Source organism: Acinonyx jubatus, chromosome D4, assembly GCF_027475565.1.
Source record: "Acinonyx jubatus isolate Ajub_Pintada_27869175 chromosome D4, VMU_Ajub_asm_v1.0, whole genome shotgun sequence".
In the NCBI taxonomy this organism is placed as follows: Eukaryota; Metazoa; Chordata; class Mammalia; order Carnivora; family Felidae; genus Acinonyx; species Acinonyx jubatus.
In genome coordinates, this window is record NC_069391.1 from 2,677,800 (window position 1) to 2,690,229 (window position 12,430).

The window sequence follows — 12,430 nt, forward strand, 5'->3', positions numbered from 1 at the left end:
GCGGTGCATTCGAGGGACACCCCGGAACCACCACCACGAGGCGCCGCGCCCAGCACCCTGGGGAGCCCACAGCCCCACCCCCCCTTCCGCGGTGAGCTGGCGCCTCTCCCGCTCCTCCGGGTCGCCAAGCCCGGGCAGCAGCACAGTCGGCATGGTGTCCTCGGCCCCCGCCAGCGGCTCAGCGGGGAGGGTGGCCGTGCCAGCTCGTGCTAATGGCTATGAGGGTGGGTCTTGACCACCAGAAAGGTGTGGGAGCCGGGCGCAAACCTGGGTCGTGCTCACACCCTGCGGCCCCACCCTCACTCCTGGCAGGTCAGCCCACGCTTGGCCTGAGCACCACTGCCACCTGCTGGGATCCCTGTGAACCCCTTGCCGCCAGCGCCCCCCCCCCCCCCCCCCCCCCCCCCGCCAGCCCTCCCCGCACATCGCATCTGGCAGGGGGGTGGGCCCAGGCCACCCGGGGCCGCTGTTGCTGCCGCCGCCACTCTGCCCAGGAAGCCAGGGAACAAGCAGGATGCAGCCAGGGGCTAAAACACGATCTGGGGGTCTGGGGGGACACGGGCCAACCACCCCCGCCCCAAGCAGGAGGACAGACGGGCACTGCTCACTGCAGGGACACGCTCAGGAGGCCACCAAGACTGGAGAAATGCCCCAAGGCCTCCCTCCCTCCCTCCTCCGACCACTGCTGCTCCAAACCCGTGGCTGAGCAGGGAGCCAGCACCGGCCACAAACACTGGAACGCGTCCCCAACCCTGCCTTCAGGGGAGTGCCCAGGGGCAGACCAGCAGCCGCCGCGACCTGGGGCCCAGACGGCGCCGCGGAAGCTCCTGCACGGAAGGTCAGCGGTCACTATGGCCCACAGGAAGCCTTCCACGGTGGCCCGAGGTGAAGCCCGCCTCCAGCTCCGCTCAGGGGCCCGGTGAGACGTGCAGGAGGGGCCCAGCACCGTCCAGCCCATGACGCCCCACGATCTATGGGGACTGTGCACGGCGATGGGCCCTCCCCCTTCCTGCAAACACTCTACTGAACCCAGGCGGGGACACCGCCCCCCCCCCCCCCAGACCCCTGCAAATACCTGAGGGTGACAGCACCCAGCCCTCGGCCTCTCACGCCTCCCGGGAGCCAGTCCTCCTTCCCCGACACCCCAGGCACCAGCTCAATGGGGAGGAAGGAAGGGCAGCCAGAGCAGAAGAGGCTGGGGACCCCCCCACAAGCCCTTCCAGCCCAGGTGCCAGGACCCACCTCTCCAGAGGAGGCTGGACCGGCAAGGGGACAGCCAGAGAACTTGGGCCACACACCTCCAATACCTGATGCCTGGGAGGCACCCGTGGAGGGAGGGGGACTCAGGGAGAGGCCCCCTGGTCCTGGTCATAAAACCGCACAGGCACCTGGTGTCATCCCCTCCGGCGTGGCGGGCAGCGTCGAGTGGCCGCAGCCCCGCAGGCGCACGCACACCGTCACCCCTCGAGATGGAGCCGAGGCCTGGGCGTCGGTCACCTCTGCTCAAAGCGCAGGTGGACGGCGGGTCCAGGACGAGCAGGGCCGCACTGAAAGCCTGGCCTTGCCTTTCCCCCTGGACACTTCTCCGGGCCAGGCGGTGGCCTCACAGACGCTGACGAGGACAAAGGAGAGCCACAGGCCACCGTGGGAACCCCCACCGGGAGGCGGATGATGGGCAAGGACCTGCACACCAGCCCGCGAGGACGGGGGCTCTCACCCTCTGCTTGGGTTTCTGAACAGGTAGGTTGTGTTTAAAACCCGTTTCTTTTGCAAAAGGAAGAGCATAAAGAAATTTCTATTTCGAAAAACCGCTCGAGCACCAGCCAACCCCAGTCCTGCACTGGGTTCACCGCCAAGCGTTCGGAGCGCCCGTTTCTCCTCCGAGGCCTGGGGCCGCGGACCTGGGGTCAGGGGAAGGGCTGAGCAGCCCAGCAAGCTCCCGGGAGGGGAAACCCCAGGGCCACCTTGACCCCAAAGTACGGGGTGGCACCCAGCAGCGTGGCCAGCCCCTGGGGTCCCACCGGCCACACCCAGGCTACCCGGACCCAGCCCACCCCTCAGGGCAAAGCACAGGACAAGACCCAGAGCACGCGAGCATGGCTCCTGTCACTCGGCCCGGAGGCACACGGAGCCGGCACACTATCCATCAGCCTCCCTGGGTGGGATCAGGGCTGCGTTCTGAGACCAGGAAGCAAATGATGCTTCCAGAAAGAAGTTAAAACTTGGGGTGCCTCGGTGGCTCAGTCGGTCAGGCGTCCGACTTCGGCTCAGGCCATGATCTCACGGTTCCTGAGTGTGAGCCCCACGTCAGGCTCTGTGCCGACAGCTCGGAGCCTGGAGCTGCTTTGGGTCCTGTGTCTCCCTCTCTCTGACCCTCCCCCACTCACACTCACGTGTGTCTCTCTCTCTCTCTCTCTCTCTCTCTCTCTCTCTCTCTCAAAAGTAAATAAAACATTAAAAAAAACCAAAAAACAAAAAAAAACTTACACACACCACTAGCCGACCCCCTCACAGGGTTCAGCCACGAACTAAAAATCTGTAATGGACAAAGCGCAAAATGACAGGGAGGTTTAATGTGCTGTGAAGGTCGGCTGCCGTGGAATCCCGCGACAACAGCTCCCAGGGTGGCCACCGGTCCCCGGACGCCCACAGCGCCCCGAGCAGCCTCTCCCTGCGACGTGTCCAGGAGCAGGGCCGATCCCACCAGCCAGCACCCACCACCCTCAGGCCCAGCCCTCACGGCTGCCCCCCCCCCCCCAAACCCCGGGCGAGGCTGGTAGTGGCAGACGGCAGAGAAAACACCGAGAGGCACGCGGAGCGGTCGGCCGCGGCCACGAGCCCCTCCCCTCTGCTGGTGCCGAGACGCGCGTGTGACCTATGAGGTCAGTGACCATGCAGGCTCACAGGTGACAAGGCTGAGGCTCCCTGCCCTCGGCGTTATTTCCTGAGCTGACCCACATGGGCATTCGAGGGACAGGACCCAGGCAGCCGAAGAAGGTGACGGTCCTGCTGTCACCACACCGACATCAAGGGCACCAGGCCAGGGGGGCCGCACAGAGGGCGGCAAGAAACACCCGCCCGGGTCTCCACACCGGGGTTCAAAACTCGGCTCTCCTCGCTGGCCGACCTCCAGCATTGCCGTTGCCCTACCGAGCGCTCCCAACCCAGCCCCACGGACAGAAACACGGGCGGCATGGCTTCCCACCCACGAGGATATGGAGACCAGGGACATCCTGGCCAACGGCTAGGGAGCTGGGTGACTCCGGCATGTTGGGCTGGAAGAAAATTAGGTGCCCTGGTTCCCAAGTCACCCGGGGAGGGGGACTCAGCACAGCCAAGGGCCGGGGACCACAGCCGCGAGTCTCTGTACGCCCATTACGGGATGCTGTGCGGACACGCGGAGGTCACACGCGGGACAGACATCGGAAACATGTCCGCCTAAGGTAAACACAGCCTTGTACCTCACCTCTGTGTCCCGGCGGACCGGGACCGGCCCCTCAACGTCCTCCCAACCCCACACGTTATGACCATGAGCCACCCAGCCAGCCACGCACACAGAAGCATCACACGTGTCAGAGGAGCAGGAAGGCTCCTGCCGCACCCACTGCTCTCCCCCGGGCCTGCCCCTCCGGGTGGGCGCCCACCCCTCTCTGCCCCAACAGGCCTGAGCTCCCTGCGGGAACACCGGACACCCCAGCCCCGCCCCTCAGCCGCGCCAGAAACAGCGGGGCAGAAGCCCGGCCTGCTGCAATGGCCGGGGACAGAAGACACAGAAAACTGCCGGCTTGGCTTGCTCCTGCATCCACTGCTGGGGACCTCCGGCACCTCCTCGAGGGAGTCTCCAGTGGGGGCGCCCTGGGGCCCCCAAATCGAGGGGGAAACAAAGGCAGACCGGGGCACCAGAAGGGTCCAACCCCGTTGTAGCTGGGTGGATCCGCGTGACACGGAAGGCTGCCCGTCCCTGGGGTCAACTTCTACACCCACCTGGGACTCCCAGGTCGCACGGAAGGGGACAGGCCTGTGCTGCTCCATTGCACGCTCTTGGCAGTCACGGGCGGGCGAGGGCTGCTGGGTGGCGGCCCCGGACTCTGGCGCCTGAGCCAGGCTGCTAGAAATGCCTGCTGCAAAGTGAATCGAGGGGCGTTTCCTTCAACACTCTTTGGTAATCTTTTGGATTCAGCGTTAGGACTTTGGGGGCAATAGAGGTATTGCGGCTTTAAGTTTTCTGGGGGTGACAGCGATACTGCGGCTTTCAGTTTTCTGGAGCTACTATCTTCCAGAGACAGGTGCTCAGAGTCTTATGAATGAAACACGCCCAGAGCTTGCTTCCCGATAGTGGGGGTGGAGCCTGAAAATGAGTGGGGGTCTGGAGACAGGACAAACCAGGAGAAGCTGGGCACCCTGGGGGCTATGGACTGCACTGGAAGCTCCTACAGCACCAGAACAGGGTGAACCTCTTTTCCTTGGATGTTCAGGACCCTGCACCCCCCCCCCCCCACTCACAGCAGCTGTGAGATCTGGGGGACACGACCTTGCTCCCCACTCCCCCCCCTCACCTGGCTAGGAAGAGGACCCCCATGCAGGTCCAAAGCGCGGGAAGTGTGGGTGCCAAAGAGACCCCAGCACCTTCAGACACGGGACATGTAGAAGCTGTAAGCTGCGAAGTCTGCCCTGCCCCCGCCCCAGCCGCTCCCAGGGGACAGGGTAAGGGTCTCGTCTTCTGGGCTAAACAGGAACTAAACGCATGGTGCCAATTCACCGGCATCAGAGCCCGCGAGCCTGCCAGCTGGCTGGAAACCGTTCTTCTAGAACGTGGGCCTGAAGGTTTGTAAGCACACATGACGTGGGAGCGATTAATTTCACGTTTAAGCCTCCCCGTAGACCAGCAGCCTCCGGCTCCCCACGCACCCGCTGGCAGCCACTCTACCTCGGAAAGCTCTTTATTGCACAGACGGCCCTCCCCGTCTGCACGGGCAGCCCTCCCGTTCACCGAGCGGGGACTCCTCTCCGACACGGCCCTGCAGACGGCAGGCAAGTGGCACCCCTTCCAGGGACAGCCAGGAAGCCTCCGCCAAGTGCCCACTCTGTGCTCAGCACCGCCAGGCAGGGAGGGAGCCCGGTTCCTCGGAGGGGGAGGACGGAGGCACAGGGGACCTGCCCCACTTCCCAGGAAGGCAGCACGTGCAAAGCGGGTGAAGGTCAGAGTGGAGACAGGCCGCCTTCAACTCTGGAGGATCTGAAACTGCCCAGAGCGGAAACTCAGATAAACCACAAAAACCCTCAAACACAAGTGAAAGCCAAAGATCCGGAGTCCCCAAAGTGGGCAGGTGGCAGACTGGCCACCAACCCTCAGGGGCTACACATGCTCCACTCTGTGAGGGGCTCTGTGCCGGGCCTTGGGGGGGGGGGGGTGTGGGGGGTGGGAGACAGGCCCCGGGCTGCAGGCGGCGAGGTGGGGGCTGGCCCAGAGCCAGCCGGCCGGCCCCCCCACCGCTTCCCAAGGGGCTTGGACCCAGCCTCTGGGACCCACCTCCCTCCTCCACGGGGAACTAGGATCCCAGATAAAACACAGAAGTCCACCGGAGGCTCACTCAGCCCACGGGGACATCAGGAAAGACCCCTTATTCGGGGTCCCCGGACAAATGAGTAGGATCCTCGGTCCAGTCGCCAGTGTGGAAAACACCCCCAAGACGGGGCAGCAGCCGCCCACAGGTGGCGCCGGAGACAGGCAGAGTTGGACTCTCCCGGGCAGCCGGGACGGAGGCTGGTGGGGGACAGAAACGAGGGACACACGGACATTCACTTGCAGGTGACCCTGGAACACCTTCAGCCATGGGGGGATGAGACCGGGAGGGGGCAGGGGCCACACGGGGCATTTCCAGGCTGGCCTGGCCCAGAGCAAGGAGCCTTTATTTGGGCCTGGGGAGGGGGGGGCAGGAGCCCCAGCTTTCAAAGGGAGGGTCGAGGGACAATAGGGGAGGGGTCGGTGGAGGTCCTCGGCGGGACCCTGGCATGGGGAGCATCTGAGCGGAGACCGTGGCACGTCCTGGGAGGAGAGGAGGCACCGAGGACGTGGTCTTTGAAGGGGGAGGTCACTGGTAGGGGTCTGTCCCCAGTCTCAGCCAGAGAAGGGGACACGGGGCAGGGCCGGAGACTGCCTATGCTGCCTTGTCCTGCTCAGATCCACAGTTCCCACCAGCAACAAGGACGGCCTTCAAACACTCGGCCTCCTGAGGGAGGTGCGGGAGGGCTCTCTCTCTCTCTGTGCCCCTGGGGGCCCCCACAGCCACACTCCAGTCCCAGTGTCCTCGCAGTCCACCTGGCTCGGCACCCGTGGGAGGCCGTGTGAGCTCCGTCTTCCAAGGGGGGACGGAGGCTCGGGGCTGAAGGGGCACGAGGTCACCCGGCCAGGAGGAGGCAGATTCCCCGCCCAGCAGACGGGAGCGGAGTGCCGCCCCAGAGCCGGACAACCCGTGCCCCCAGGCGGCACACGCTGACAGGCGGCCGCCCTGGGGCTGGCCATCCAGGTCTCAGGAAACGGGATCCGGGAGGCCAGGGTCGGCTCCCATGACAGACAGAGCCAACTGCCTCTTCCTGTGGGGCCAGGGGAGGGGACCCCAGGGGAGGGGAGCAGACGGGGAGGCTGGGCCTGTCACAACCCGCTCAGGCAGGGAGCGCGCCCTGGGTCTAGGTCACACCTGCTCTCCCGGAGCACGGGACCCGACCCCAGCTGGCCCAGGCCCATCCAACGTGCAGCCACTCCACTGGGTCTGTAGGACTGTCCCAAGGCCCCGTGCCTGGCCCGCAGACCAACCTGCACTGCGGCCCCGACCTTCCTGACGACCCGCCCCCCCCGCCCCCGCCTTGTCCTCTGGGCTCCGTACCCACAGCACCTGGGGGCCCGGGGCCCGGGCCCCTGGCCCACCTCATGCTTCTTCGGCCTGCTGTTTGCTAAGGTCTTACGCTTCTCCCCGCCCCGCCGGCCCTCCTTGGGGAAGCCCGCCTCCGAAGGGCTGCTTTCTTGGCCGAACATCGGCCTCGACACGGACCTGAGACCCCACTGCCAAGTGGGGCTCACGGCTCACCAGCCGCACCCCGTCGCCACTGCAAGGCTCTGTCTCTGTACATCTCCATATGTCTTTTGACCTCCCCCCACCATACTAAGGGTGCCTCTCAATGGGTGTGAAGGCCCAGAGACAGACAGACACACACACACACACACACACACACATGCTCGGATACGCTGAGCCCTGGCCCAGGCACCTGGCGGGCCAGAATCTGGTGTCGGCGGTGGGGGAGCCCAGCAACACCCATATGCATCCCCGCAGGGCACCCCTCAAGGCCAGGCCACAGGCCGCACTGAATGACACCTTCCATGGGGCCGGGAAGGGGCAAGTGACCCGCGGCTCAAAGGGAAATGTCTTCAGGGGACAGACGCCGTGAAGACAGAGTGACTGGCATCCACACTCGTCCAGGGGAGGGAAGGACCATCCGCTCGGAACAGCTGGTCTCCCCGAGGACGCTGGAGGCCGAGTGGCCCCGCACGCATACGGAGGCGGGGGCCCGGCCCCATGAGCACCAGGGTTCGGCGCCCTGGCCACTCCTTCGGCCTGCCGACTTTCTACCACGCGGCTGTGGCGGGCCTGCCCGGGCCCCGGCGTGTTCCATCCCGGGAAGGGAGACGGGAGCGCCCAGTCGCCTGACGGGAACCAGACCACGTCACAGGCGGGCACCGCTTCAACCGCTGCCGTGCCGGGCCGCCAGGAGCTCCGAGGACCCGCCAAGGGAGCCCGGAGAGCTGACCGCCACACCTGACGGGGTCCCGACCCCACCTCGCCCCACGCCAGGCTAGGCTGCCGCCCACCACGGCCTGGCCTCCGCTCCCCAAACAAGGCCGCTCAGCGACACACGGCGTGAGGAGCAGGGACCTCCTGAGCCCCTGGCCACCCTCGGCATCTAGTGGATGTTACCACGGCCCACACGCGGTGGGAGTACCGCCGCCCTAGCGGTCCCGGGAACAGCACCCACGGTAGAGGTGTCACCACGGCCCCGGCGCTCACTGGGATATCACGTGTTACTACAACCCAGGACTCACTGGGAATACTGCCCACGGCGCAGATGCTGCCACCGCCCTAGTGCCCGCTGGGAACGGTACCCACGGTGGTGACGTCACTACAGCCCTGTGCTCCCTGGGAACCCGCCCGCGGTGCTGGAGTTACCGCAGCCCAAGTGCCTGCGTGTACCCCAAGCTCTAATCCCCGGCGCTCCTCGGCCTCTCTGACAGGCCCGTGGGGGCTTTCTGCCGTCACAGGGGACAGTGGCCAGGTCATCTGTGTCTCTAAGCCCAGACCCACACCCGGCCCGGCCGGGACAGCCCGGAGGCAGTGAGGACGGAGTCCAGAGGGCGCGGACCTTACCCGGGAGCTGACAGCCAGCCTACCCGGAGCTCTCAACCGCGAGTGCCCATCGACGCCAGGGCTGGTGCTGGAAGCAGCCGGCCATCAGCTGGGGGAATCACCCCCTTCGGGAGGCCCGTGCCACTCTCTGCCCCTTACACGCACGCTGCACCCCCGTGACACCCTCCGGCCACCGCCCCTGTACGGGAAAGGCATCCCCTCGGCTCAGTCACAGACCTGAAATGGCTCCTTTTCCTTCTAGTAACACGTTACGAGGGTCCGGCCACACGCACCTGCGAACGTGCTCCTGTTTGCGGGCAGCGGCCACCGTGACAGCAGCCAGCAGGTGAAGGCATCCCCACCTCCATGTCCTGAGGCACCTGGTGCCCAGGACCCCAACGGGGCCCCCACCGCAGCCACCAGCACGTCCTGATCATGTCCCACACCAGCCACCGAGCCCGACTTCAACCGCACGCAGAGAAACTGAGCGAGGAACACCCGAACTGTCACTGCACTCCAGGTGACCTTTTTTGAGGGGCTGGAACAGTACTGCCAAACACCTCACTAACTTCTGACGAGGCCCCCCAATACTTCTGGACCTGCGGCGGGGGGGGGAGGGGGCTTCCTTCAAAACACAGCTTTCAGCTGGCTCTCGCTGCAGGTTGTAAAGGGCCTAGGAAGGAGTCAGTTGAGAGCAGACTCTGTTCTAGAACAGTTAAAAGCTGGCAAAAGAAATCAACACTGCCCGGTAGCACTGAACAGCGGAGCCGAAAGCCCCGGCCACACACACACACACACGCAGGTCCCCGCCATCTCCACCGCAAACGTGCATCCAGGAGCCAGACTTCAAATGCAAACCACCACCGTGTGAATGATCCCCAAACATGACACTCTGCCTTTAAGCGCCCCCCCCCACCCCCCACGATTCTCGGATGGCAGGAGCACAGGTACCCGGAGCAGGGGTGTGAGCACCAAAGGGCCTCGTGGACACAGCGGGCACCACCTGGGCACCTGGATGGTGACCGGTGCGCCCGGCCCAAGCACACCAGGCGGCCCAGCACTGCGGGGACACCTGTTGGTCTCTTCCGCTCAAACAAAAGGACAAAGCCTCAGGCGGGAGGGGAGGCGCGCTCCCAAGAAGACACGAGTCCCTGGGGCACCCCGAGTTCCCAGAGGCACGTGTGCAACGAGCAGGGTGCCACTTTCTGCCATGGTCCACTAAAATTTCCTTGCAAAACAAAGACTGCTTCAACTGGCACCCAACCCGCTGAGGCCAGGTATCCGGGGCTTGCCTTTGGGGTGCCCCTGGTGACAGTTCAAAGATCAGTTAGGGGGGAAGAAAAAAAGAAGGACCAGAACCACTCTGCTCGGGGCGGGGGGAGGGGGAGAACAGTGCTCCCCCAGGAAAGCTCCGCCACTAGAACCAGGAAGTGGCCGTGCACCTCACCACTTGCCGGGCACCCGGCTCTGGCGGCTGGCAAGTTGCCAGCCTGCAGGAGGCGGGCACAGGAAGGAGCCTCGGGCTGCAGCAGCGGGCTGGGCTGGGCGGTGCGCTGGAGGGGCCCCCCCCTCCACTTTCACTTTCTGCCCAGGACTGCCTGAGAGTCAAAGGCGGGAGCCCAATGTTTACAAATCCCGTCCTTTATTCGAAGCGCACTTCCAAAGCACGCGCAAGCGGCTGCTGAAGGAAATCAATTACTCTACTTCCTAAAAACAAAATGAAGATCAAAACGGTGCCCAACGTCCACCCCAAGAAAGCGTCTTAAATCCCTCTTCCCTGGACGTCCCCGTGGCAGGGCTGGGACAGGATCTAGGCCTCTGAGGAGCTGTTTGGAGGTAGCTTCCAGATGCCCAGGGGCTGAGGCAGGCCCTCCCAGGTCACCAGAAAGGTCAGAGAGAAATGCCCCTCCGCTGCCCACGTCACCTCCCGTCCCTCCCCACTGTGTGCCCTATCTTTCCTTATCTGTAACCACCAGCACACGTCAAGGCCTCAAGACAGAAAAGGGCAAACACAGAGCTTTATTTGCAAATGAGAGGCCACCTTTAGGGCTGCTGCGAAGGGCCCCTGGGAAGAAGAGGTCCTTACCTCCTGAGAACTGACCCCCTGCACAGATTCACACATTTCTTTGACCCCTCTGCAGCCAAAGCTACTCCCCTGTCCCCTGCCGCCACCAAAATGCCAGGCCAGGCAACTTTGTATAGACTTCAGGATCTCCCAGGGCCACGCCACAGACCCAAGAAAAGAATCCCCATCTTAAAGAAAAAGAGTAAGGGAGATAGCTAACAAAACTCCCTTCTTCGTCCTCAGCGGGGTGGGGGAGCACGAGGAGCGGCCGGAGGGATTGCTTCCCTCATTTTCCTCTTGCCCGTTAGTTTGCCCACTGATGCACAATACCCGCCCCACACCCACCACGTTAACTTTGCAGTCAATAACCAAGTTAGCAGACGGGGGAGGGACGCCAGTTCTGCACGTCTGGGCAGAAACTTTCAGCCAAAATGAAGGGTCGCGGGACACTGGGGGAATGGGCTCAATAGAGAGAATTCACAGGAGGAACCCGCCCCAAGCGGGCCACCTAGCAGACCCCACTCTGCTTCCCCACTTCCAGCTTTCCAAAATCGTTCCTGCCCCCCCCCCCGAAAGGAGGCCGCACAAGGCTCCACGCTAGCCCTGCCCCCACATGAGCAACCGGTGGAGGGAGAGGGAGAGGGAGAGGGGGAGAGAAAGAGAGAGAGAGAGCGCTCCCCGGGGCCCCCAGCTTTATTCACGGAGGAGCCCACTAGGGCCACGGGGACGTTCGGGGTCTGCGTGGCGGGCATTCCTCCCCGATGGGCTTGTGCCATGGTCAGGCCGGTGCCCACCCCGAGTGGGAAAAAGGGAGAAGCACCCCGCTCCTCCCGCTCCATGTCGACCTCGCCCGGATTAAGCGCTTTTCGGGCTCATTTCAAAACGGGAACTGGGTCTCCTCCTGGCCTGGCCTGGCCGCAACGACCCAGCAACTCAAAGGGGCTCAAAGTCAGCGCGGGGCCCCTAACTCTGGGAGGAAGCTGCCCCGCGCCACTCCGAGGCGGGCCCGGCCTGGTCTCGCCCCCCGCCCCGGGGGCGGCGGCGGCGCCGGGCCCCCAGCGCGAGCCCCGAGGGGCCGCAGCCAGGGCGGGTGGGCGCCGGGAAAGTGGCGCCGCCGCGCACGGCGGGCCCGGGACGCCGCCGCGCACCTTCCCCTCCGCGTCCTCCCTCGTTCCCCCCTCCGAAAGATGGCGGGCAGAGGAAAGGGGGAAAAAAATCCCTTCCGCGAGGGAGGGCGCGGGAGGCCGGGTTGGCGCGGGGCGCGCGGGCCGTGCCAACTCCGGGCTGCGCGCCCCAGCTGCGGTGACGCCCCCAGCCCGGGGCGCGGGCGGCCGGGAGGGCGCGGGCGAGGGCGGAGAGGAGGGAGCCCGCGCCGCCGCCGCCGCCGCGACCCCGGGCGGCCGCCGCGCTTTGTTGCATCGTGGCCGCGCACAAAGGCGGCGGCGGCCGGGGCGCCCGGCTCCCGGGACGCGCCGGCGGCCCGCGCGGGGCGCACGGGGCCGCGCTCCCCGGCCCGCCCGGCCCGCCGCCGCCCGCGCCGCCCGCCGCCCCGCGCGCGCAAGGAAGCAAGAGAAAGGCGTACTTGGCCTCGGCGGCTCCAGCGGCCGTCCCTCCCGGCCCGCGCGGCCGGCTCCTCTTTGGCTCGCCGGCCCCGGCAGCATAATAGACGCGCCGGAGCCGACCAGGGCTCATGCGCTGCGCCGCGGCGCCTGGCGGGAGTCGTAGTCCGCGGCCGGGCCCGCGCTGGGGCCGCCCAGGGGAGGCCGCGGCGCGCGGACTACATGTCCCGGCCCCGCCGGCGCCGCGCCCCGCCCCGCGCGCCCCCGCCCGCTGCCCGCCCCGCCGACCCGGCCGCGAGCGGGCCCGGCCCGGGGGGCGCGCGGGGCGGGGCGGGGCGGGGACCCCCCGGCGGCCGCCCCTAGCCCGGGCCCGCGTGGCCAGCCCTGCATCCCCGCCGCCCGCCCCGCCG

At 66.0% G+C, this 12,430-nt stretch overlaps 1 protein-coding gene and 1 long non-coding RNA gene across 5 annotated transcripts in view; one reads left to right on the forward strand and one right to left on the reverse strand.

Moving 5' to 3' along the window:
• BRD3 (bromodomain containing 3) overlaps positions 1-12,430 on the reverse strand; it is a 64,594-nt gene that overhangs the window by 20,957 nt on the left and 31,207 nt on the right. For 2 of the 4 annotated variants that reach the window (XM_053204416.1, XM_053204413.1), the window contains exon 1: positions 12,044-12,185. The exons of 1 other annotated variant lie outside the window; for it this stretch is intronic. The gene's annotated coding sequence lies outside the window, so the exon portion shown is untranslated. Of the gene's footprint in view, positions 1-3,984; positions 4,083-12,043; positions 12,186-12,430 lie in introns of those variants that run through there. One more of the 4 variants, XM_053204415.1, reaches the window with a different exon arrangement.
• LOC128312059 (uncharacterized) lies at positions 405-2,078 on the forward strand. Its single transcript, XR_008290850.1, has 2 exons — positions 405-919; positions 1,595-2,078. It is a non-coding gene; the product is annotated as an uncharacterized LOC128312059 (long non-coding RNA).